The following is a 10,244-nucleotide window of genomic DNA, read 5'->3' as shown; positions in this document are numbered from 1 at the left end:
GTAGAAATATTGCTCTTAAATGCTGCGGATGATCGGTCCGCTTTCGCGAATGAGCCAGAAGATCGTCGAGATATGGTTGAACGATGTTTTTGATGTCATGGAAGGCATAATTCATTGCCCTCTGAAATGTTGCCCTTGTGTTCTTTAAAACAAAGGGTAACTTGCGATATGAAAATGTGCCCCACGGACAAATAAATGCAGTCTTTGACTGGTCCTGTGGGCGGATATTTATTTGATTATACCCGGAGAATCCATCCATAAATGAAAAGATTTCACATCGGGCGCATTCATCAATTATCTGGTCAATAAAGGGTGTAGGGTAGTTGTCTTTTGGACAAGCTTGATTTACATCCCTATAATCGACGCACACTCTAATTGTTCGTTATTTTTTCATTACAGGAACAATGTTCGATACCCAATCGGTTAGAGGAACTGGGTAAATAAAACCAGCATGGAGAAGTTTTTCAACTTCTGCCTTGATGGCAGCGCCTTTCTTGGGGTGCACCTGCTGTAGCCGTTGTCGTACTGGTTTGACATTTGGATACATCTTTATTTCGTGTTCAACTATACTCGAGTCAATGCCTGGCATTTCATCATATGACCATGCAAAGACATCTCTGAATTCGCGAAAAAGAACTTTGTATATTTCCAGTTCTGAAGGAGAACAACATTTGCCAACATAAATATTCTCTACAACATCTGTTGTGGTCGAGATATTTATGGCGATAGTCTCTTCAATATTCGACAAGTTTCGCTCGGAATCCACCGTGTTTACAGTATTTCATAGAAAATCAAAAACTGAAGGATGATCAAGGTCATCAGGAGTATCTTCTTGACAATCCGGAAGATAGGAACAATGGTGGTAATTTTCCCATGGCGCCCCGTCAATTATCATTGACTAAACAATTCCTTCGTTGGTGTAATGCACTTGCGACCAAGGATCTGAAGGGGTGCCATATTCCTTAGACCTATCTATCCAAACGCTTGATGAGCGTTGATTCGGGTCTACCTCCAATGTCAAAAACATTGATTGCTACAATATTTCTATTGGGCTTGGAGGCAATACCTGCAGATGATCCATGTTAATATCGTTTTCTGAGATCTTTTGAATAGAAGATATCATATTGCAGGTTCCTACCGTCGCCACTTCCACCAGATTGATTGGAGGCGGGAGGGAAAAAGTACCCATTAATATAGGGTCTTTTAATAAGCCTACTCCGATATTTTGAAGCGAATGGGGGCTTCCATGGATCATCGGAATGCTTCCTGTAACTTGGGAACTATTGGGGAGAAATGTTTGTTGGTCGACGATTGTAATTCCTCCTTGAAAAGGAAATGCAATCTTCCTAAAGTAGGTCGACACAACGACAGCCATAGCATATATCCAGGGCCTTCCCAGTAGGATGTTGTAATCGAGGTTTTCGTCGATTACTTCAACATCTATTTCTACTGTTTTTCCCCCCAGTTCAACTTGCAAGTTACTTAGAATCCCATATGGGGTATATGTTCGTCCATCAAATGCTTTTAATGTCGTCGAAGATCGCGACAAGGTTGGAGATCCTAAAGTTTTCTAGCAACTCATCGACATAATACATGTAGATTCCCCCTCATCAATAATTGTTTGATGAACAGTTTTGTTGAGGGCTTTCACCTGAATGAGGAAAGATAATTGAGCTGGTAACTGAGGATCATATCCTTTGTGATTGAAGGACACAAGATTAGAATCCTTTGGGTCAATCCCATCTATTGCTGATAATAAAGCCTGCTTTTGGGAGGGGAAATTTTGCAGTACCTCAAGTGTCGACATAGCGGATGGCGATTGGGCCAGACCTTCCACTATATTATAATGTTGTGCTGCTCTGGCACGCAGATTAAATGTCAACTTGTGTACTACTCCCTTTGGCGGTTTTATTGTTAGCTCTGGAATGATGGGCGGCGCAACTTTTGTCGAAGTTGTTATCGAAATACTAGGTTGATCTTTATCCTTGTTGTTCGACAACTGTGGATTGCCGTAATCTTTATTCCTTGTCGTTATCAAAGCATCATTTTTCTGTTTCGAAACCGACAACATCAGCACTTGTGACGGGGAAGCATTGTCACTAGTAACCAGATTTGTTCCTGGATTTGGAAACGGATCAGTCAATACCGCCGAGGTTTTCGAATTCTCGAAGAATTTTCTAAGCTCAGCTTTATATGGACACTCTCTTGTCCAATGATCCTCATCACATATAAGACATGGACGATTTGGTTTCTTATCTCCAGAAGGGTTTGCAGAAGATTTTTCAGGTGATGATTCCTCCTGTTTCTTCTTCTTCCCTTTGTTTTTCTTCTTGCCTCCTGGTTGCTTGGTTTCTTTGCCTTTGTCAGTTGAGACAACATTTACTTCCGAGGCGAGAAGTTCTTCTTTTGCATTTTGACTAGAAATCTTATGGGCCTTTTTAGATGTAGCCTTTGTTGATTTCGTGTCTGTCGTACCAATCACGCCATCGCCGGCATGAGAGTCATTGTTCGATTTAGGAGGAGGAGGAACGGAAAATTCCGGCCTAGGAGCGTCAGGGATTTTATCGTAGAGCGTGCCAGACTGAGTATAAATCAAGTCTAAATATTGTGCACGAGCAATAACTTGCTCTTCAGTGACGACTCCCCCATTGCCACATCTTCTGTAATGGAAGGTAACAATGACTTAATAAACCATTCAGCTAAAATTTGATTAGGAACATATGTTTTTACCATTCTACGATGATGTCGCCACTCATGAATATGATCGGATATGTGAGTGGCCATCGTTTGCTTGAAACTGGTAAGAAGTTCTGTTCCCGTTTCGTACCTTATGGGTAACTGAAAATGGGTTAAAAAGGTTGTGGCTAGGGTACTGAAGTTATCAAACGAAGCTCTAGGTAATTCGATATACCATTTTGCTACTGGACCAGTTAACGTTCTCTGAAAAGGGCGAAGCCTAATCGAATCATCATTTAGGGTGTTTGATGAACACCACAGATGAAAGGTCATCACATGATTCAACGGGTCTTCACCCGGATTTCCATTAAATTTAGGAATATCTGACAGAAGTTTATGCGGAATCGCTGGCCACCAAGGGGTGTAAGCAATTGGATCATTCATTAGCCGATTTAGATCCGGTAACTCTAAAGTCGCCACGAAGGGTAACTGTTGATTCAGGTTTGGCGAAGCATACCCAGGATAAGATGGAATCACCTGGGCAGTTGGTCTTTGCATACCAGCATAATGCATTTGATGCTGGTAACTCTGGTAAGGTTGATGGGCATAACCATTGTAGAATGGTTGATTTTGATCGTTTTGAATATATGGCTGCCCATTATTTGCAAAGATTTGTTGCTCAGATCCTTGGTAAACTTGTTGGAATTGCGGTTGTTGATATTGCATCGGCCATGGTTGTGAAGCCATGTGCTGTTGTCCAATACTGGCTGTTTGACCAAGATGAGGTGTAATTGCACCTGTTTGGGCCTGTGTCATTCTAGTAGTTGGCGATTGTGGTTGAGTCGCAGGGATAAAGGGCTGTTGCATTACAACCTGAGAAACTTGAGGTTGGCATACAACAGGCAATGCTTGTACTTGCGACACCATCACAATAGCCGGTGTAGTTGGTATATTTGACATAGGTAAACATTGTTGCATCGAATATACAACTCTTGGTTGTTGAGGTAGTATTGGCACCCAACCGCTAGATGTAATTCCAGTATAACCTGAATTTTGTTGTGAACTCTTGTATAGTTTTCCTCCCGGAGGAGACAATGAAAGGGTATATTGCCCCCCATACGGTGGTAATTCGGTACTCAAAGGAATGGTTTGTCCTTGAGGACCGGATTGCCCAAATTGACACCGTGAAGGATCAATTTGCTGAGACTCAACATAAGAGTTCCCAGATATTATTCCGGATGAACAAACGGGAACGGACCATACTGTCGAAATAGCCCCTGAGTGGGCCCCATCTAGCGATTGAGAGCTAGTTGGGACAGATGGTATGCCGACGAACATTGTTGGAGTGACAGTAGGAAGTTCTGTCGTTGTTGTGTCGGATGACACAGTCCTAGATGTCGACGGTTGTTTAGACATTTCTAGTCTATCCAAAAGATTTCCTAGCGATTCTACAGGAGCTTCCGATAACGGTAGACTAATTTCTGATGAAGAAGGATATAGGGTGATCCCGACTCCAAATTGCGATGGAGTACTAGATGGAGGATCCTCCACAATCTCTTCTATAGCAATCAGACCAGGTGGAAGAGGTAGACCGTCAGGTCTGTAAAATATTTCTGGTGCTGAAGAAGGTATAGAATCTGCAGCAACAGATGTTTGGGGAATAACACCTTCCGAATCAGCCGTAGATGGAGCTGGTTCAGTAATACAAGTGTTTACCTTCACACTAGGATCAATTCTACTGTCCTTTGGTGGCTGCGGAACTTCTTCTGTAAAGGCAGGGATACCAGAAATGTTTGGAGTAACCGGAGTCTCCGATGGTGTTGGAACACTTGTTCTAACTTTACTAGGGGATTTGGAACCGGTTAAACGAGTTCGCTTCGTCCGTAACAGTTTTGATTCTGGAGACAAAGACGGTTGACTCGTAAGCCTCCACGAACGACGGGGTTTCAATTGACTTTCTTCCACGATTGCGGATTACTTGACCAACTAAAAATCAAGGGGAAATATGTTTCTGAATTAAATGAATTTTAGACGCTTTGACACAACTTGTTTTTTCAATTTTTAAGAGTCGAGAAAAAACAAAAGATGACTCTAGTCACCTTCGATTTTTAATGAGCTTGAAGTGACAAGTGCTCAGATGGACCTTTTCCTTTAAGGAGTCTGAAAAGGAATGAAAGAGACTACTCTGGAAATCTAGACAGAGGGATTACCAAACCAATCGCAAAACCGCAGAATACTTTTTACGGTATGACAATCAATCTTCCCGAATGCTGTGTTCAGTGCATTGCGATCGATAGGGCGATAGACACAGCTTCCTATGGATAAAGGATAAAGCCTATTGTGGTCTCCCAATATATACTCGACGGTACGTGGGAGCACAAGTCCGTACTGGCACTTATCGTCTAAAAGTGGAGGAATCACCCAACCAGCAATGAAAACAACAGTTACCAGGCTTTACGACGCCGGAATACGTCTCTAGCCTAGACTTCTAAATGTTGTGCGTTAGGTTCCAAAGCGTTTTTAGATTCATTAAATTTATTTTACAGTTGATCTTGCTTAAGAAATTTTCCTTTCAGGTTCACCGCGTGATGTAGATATACAATTCCTAGAATGCCATCTAAGATGATAAACAATCGTTTAATCTTCTTTTTGCAATGAAAATCCTAGCTACTAAGGAAAGAGAGACGATATTCTTTCAACATAGAGCAGAGAGCACACACTATATGCACTGTCCTAAATCAAACCAACAAACAGTCTAAATGCAAATGCACATGCATGTATTTGTTTTCAGCCTTCTTAATGTGTGAATGATAAAAAGAAAGCTAAGTGCAAATTTGAATTATTTTTCAAAGCGAAATTACTAACAAGTTTCTTTTCAAGACAAAATGAAGACAATGACAACACTTTGTTATTTGGAATTGAAAATTTGCTTTCGACACTTGAAAAACTATTAATTCAAATCAAATACAAGAGTAACAGTGTAATCGACTATCAAGAACAATCATATTCTCTTCTATGACTGAAAACGACACTTGCGACACTTCTAGATCAAGAAACGACAGTTCAATTACGCTACTTATTTGTAAAAGAGAACTGAAAATGGCTCACAATACATAAAAACATTTACAGTTCTTTGCACAATGGAGGCGAAATAATGGTAAGGAAGGGGGTTTCCAACAGAGGTATACTGACTACAGACAACAAAACTCCTGAATAGAGCTGAAAAGAGTGAAAAAACCAAAGTCTGAAGGCAAAATTAGCCCTTTCTGATCAGCGCACCTGTTACACAGGGATTCCAGTATGCATCCCACCTACAGCACACGGGAAGTGCGATGCATACTGATATCCTTGAAGAGAGGGTGCGATGGTATAGTGCGAGACTTTTGATCCAGTTCTTGATCATAGTTTGCAGCACAGTTCAGGGATTTAGGCCGAGCAAGTGATAATCAGTAATTAAATCACAGGGGTAGATCTAAAGAGGTTACTAGAGCCACCACAAGGGCAATTAGAGAGTTTGTAAATCGATTGTTCAGTTCATAAACAAAACCCGGAGATAGACTGAAGCAGCATTGATCTACTTTGCACTTGCATAGCAAATGCAGTTCGAAGGCTAGCTGGCTTGACTTCAGGCTCCGTCTGTAAGTTTATAAAGCAAACAAATATAGACAAACAAACAATCTATTCGCTCCCCAGTGGAGTCGCCATTTTGTTATCGGGAAATCTAGTGTCTATGCAGAGCTGCTAGTCCCACTAAGGCTGGTAGCTACCTTAGAAACAAACAAACTAAAACCACTTTCGTTTTCCTTTATGAGAAGTAGATAAGAGGGGAACAAAGGAGACCAACCTCTGTCTTGCGCTTGGTTCCTTGCTTGATTCCTCTCCCTTCTGATAGATCTTTGCCACTCACTTCCTCGTCTACCTAGCTTCAAAGAGCACCTGTGGAATCAAAGCAGCATAATACTATCCAAGAACAGAGATCTACTATCATAAACAATATAGGACCAGATATATATTGACCACACAAATGCATATATCATCAATCATACAAGAATGTGGAGGAAAACTTGAATAGCTTTATTAATAATCAAGAATAGCAAAGAGGATTACAACCAATTGCTCTGACCAAGCGTCATCCTCTCAGCAAGAAATCCCTTCTTCACCTCATGAAAAGCTTAGATCACCCAACACTATGATGTTACACCAAGGAACCGACAAAACTTCCTTACAAGATACAAAATTCCAGCCTCTGGATCTCTGGGATGAGGGATCCATATATAGATGTTTGTAGGGGGGGTGAGTCAGCTTTTGAGATTTGATTAATGTCCTCTCTCTTATAGTTCTTGATTCCACTTGGAGATTGATGATCTCTTACTCATCCCTGGGCGAATGCAGAGAGGGAAGTGTCACAGGAGAAGTTTCTAGAAGATTCCATGATCCTCCACCTTGCAGATTGACCTTGCCATTTGTCCACTCTCTCCCATCGCACCCCATAGAAGGGATTTTCAGTATGCATCGCACCTCCCGTGTGCATTTAGGTGGGATGCAGCGCACTTTGACCATAGAGCAGGTGAGATGGTCCAGTTTTGACCAGTTCTGAGTAGTTTTTCATGGAGAACTTCTAGGAGATGATGTAATCAGCTGACCTTGTTCTTTTAGGGGTTGGAACAACACTTTTAGGGACTTAAGAGCCCTTGGTTTATGGACATTTATGATTGGAGTTGCAGTGCCCAAAAATGTCTATAACATCAGTGTTGGAAAAATGTGTGATCAAGAACACACAATGCTATTCAACTCCATAAAATGTGAAATTAGGAAAGGCAGGTATGGTAAAATAGTGGCTACAGCAAGTCGAGCTCCAAACGACATATATGTTCTGGATGAAGAAACTAAAGCATGTCTACTAGCTAAAGAAGATGAAAGATGGTTATGGTGCAAACGAATGGGTCACATAAACTTTGACAATCTTGTCAGGATAAGAAAAAAGGAAGCAGTATGAGAAATGCTGAAAATCTCAAAACCTTCCAACACACTATGTGAGGCCTGCCGGCATGACAAGTAGACAAAATGGGGATTTAAAACAAAAGAACACTTTGCATAACATCCATTGGAATTGATACATAATGATATATGTGGTCCTGTGGGAACAAAAGGCTTAGATGGAGAATTATAATTCATGTTAATGATAGCCGTCAATTTCCTAAAGAAAAAATCTGAAGCATTTGAGTGCTTTAAGATCTACAATGAGTTGGTCGAAAATGAAACTAATTTAAAAATAAAGTTTCTAAGATCAGAAAATGGTGGAGAATTCACTTCCAAATTATTTCAGCAATACTGTGACAAAAATGGAATAAAAATACAATTTTCAACAGCACGAATACCTTAGCAAAATGGAGTTGCTGAAGAAAGAAGAAAACCGTACAGGAAATGGGTAGAACAATGCTGAAGGACTCAAAATTGGATGAAAAATTCTGGGTTCAAGCAATTGATACACTAGTCTTCATTATCAATAGAAGTCTTCTTAGAAATAATTGCAATAAGACCCCATATGAATTATGGAAAGGAAAACCGGCTAATGTAAAATATTTCAAAATCTTCGGAAGCAAATGTTATATCAAAAGAGAAGATCAAAATTTGGGTAAGTTTGAATCGCATGTTGATGAAGGTATCTTTGTTGGTTACTCACGCAAAAGAAAGGCCTATAAATGTTATAATCTAAGACGAAACAGATAGTGGAGAGCATAAATGTTACATTTGATGAAGATAGTGTTCTAACAAATAATGATGAGGATCTAGAATCTTTGAAGCTTGAGACAGAGGCTAAAAAAGGTACACAGAAAATTCTAGAACAAGAAGCAACTGTCAACCAGGAAGAAGTAAATAATGATCAACACGATATACAGGAACAACAACAAGATGCTCCTCCAAAGAGAACAAAAGAATGGATTCAAAAAGACCATCCATCAAATCAAACCATTGGTGACATAAATGAAGGAATTTGAACAAGAAAAGGTCGAAAACTTCGTTCATCACAACAAGCTCACGTTGCTTTTCTAGCAACCTTTGAGCCTAGTAGTTTTGATGAAGCCAACTAGAATGAACATTGGGTAGCAGCTATGAATAAAGAATTGGATCAAATCGAGAAGAATAACACCTGGGATGTAGTTCCACGACCAAAAGTTAAAAATGTCATTGGGACTAAACGGGTGTTCAAGAACAAATTGAATGAAGATGGACATGTTACCAGAAACAAAGCAAAATTGGTTTGCAAAGGCTATGCACAAGTGGAAGGAATTGATTTCGACAAAACATTTGCACTAGTTGCAAGAATGGAAGCCATCCGGATGTTTCTCGCCTATGCATGCTCAAGAAAAATAAAAGTATACCAATTGGATGTTAAGTCAACATTTCTTAATGGAGAATTAGAAGAAGAAGTTTACATCGAACAACCTGAAGGTTTTCTACTATCAGAAAAAGAAGACTATGTTTGCAGGTTAAAGAAGGCTCTATATGGTCTCAAGCAGGCTCCCAGAGCATGGTATGCTCGTGTTGACGGATATCTAAGTCAACAAGGGTTCAAGAAAGGTACTGCTGATAGCAATCTTTATGTACAAATAGATAAGGATAATTTAAAAATCGTTGAGGTATATGTGGATGATATAATATTCGGTAGCAATGATGATCGACTAAGTAAGAAATTTGCTACAAAGATGCAAAGTGAGTTCGAGATGTCTTTACTTGGTGAGTTTACATACTTCTTAGGGCTTCAAATATCTCAGCAAGAGAAAGGAATATTTATATGTCAAGCCAAGTACATCAAGGAAATGCTCAAGAAATTCAAAATGGAAGATTGCAAACCCGTCCTTACTCCAATGGTAACAGGTTGCAAATTGAGCATAGATGACTCATCTAAGGATGTGGATCAAAGGTTGTATAGATCTATGATTGGTAGTCTTCTATATGTAACAACCTCCTGACCAGATGTTATGCAAGTAGTTGGACAAGTAGCAAGATTCCAAGCAGCACCAAAAGAATCACATATTATTGCCATCAAAATAATTCTTCGATATCAAAAGGGCACAACGAAATATGGCTTGTGGTATCCCAAGGGAAACAATCTCATTATTCAAGCCTTTATAGATGCAGATTGGAAAGGAAGCATTGATGATCGTAAGAGTACTAGTGGAGCAACATTCTATCTAGGTGGTTGTCTCGTATCAAGGTTGAGCAAAAAACAAACCTCAATTTCGTTATCTACAATGGAAGCAGAATACATTGCAACGACAACTTTTTGTACTCAAGTCCTTTGGATGAAACAAACTTTGCAAGATCTTCAAGTACAATTTAGTGAGCCTATTCCCATATTCCGTGATAACACCAGTGCCATCAACATCTCCAAGAATCCTGTCATGCATTCAAAAACAAAACACATTCCTATAAAATATCATTTTGTTAGAGAACAAGTCGCTGAAAAGAATATCAAACTTGAATATGTTGGTACAAAAGAACAAATCACTGATATCTTCACTAAACCTTTACCTCGTGAAGCATTTGAATATCTTCACCAGAAC

The sequence above is a fragment of the Pinus tabuliformis genome, chromosome 9, assembly GCF_031772625.1.
Source record: "Pinus tabuliformis cultivar Carrire ecotype Pingquan chromosome 9, CPIR1, whole genome shotgun sequence".
Classification (NCBI taxonomy): domain Eukaryota; kingdom Viridiplantae; phylum Streptophyta; class Pinopsida; order Pinales; family Pinaceae; genus Pinus; species Pinus tabuliformis.
This window is presented reverse-complemented; position numbering follows the sequence as displayed.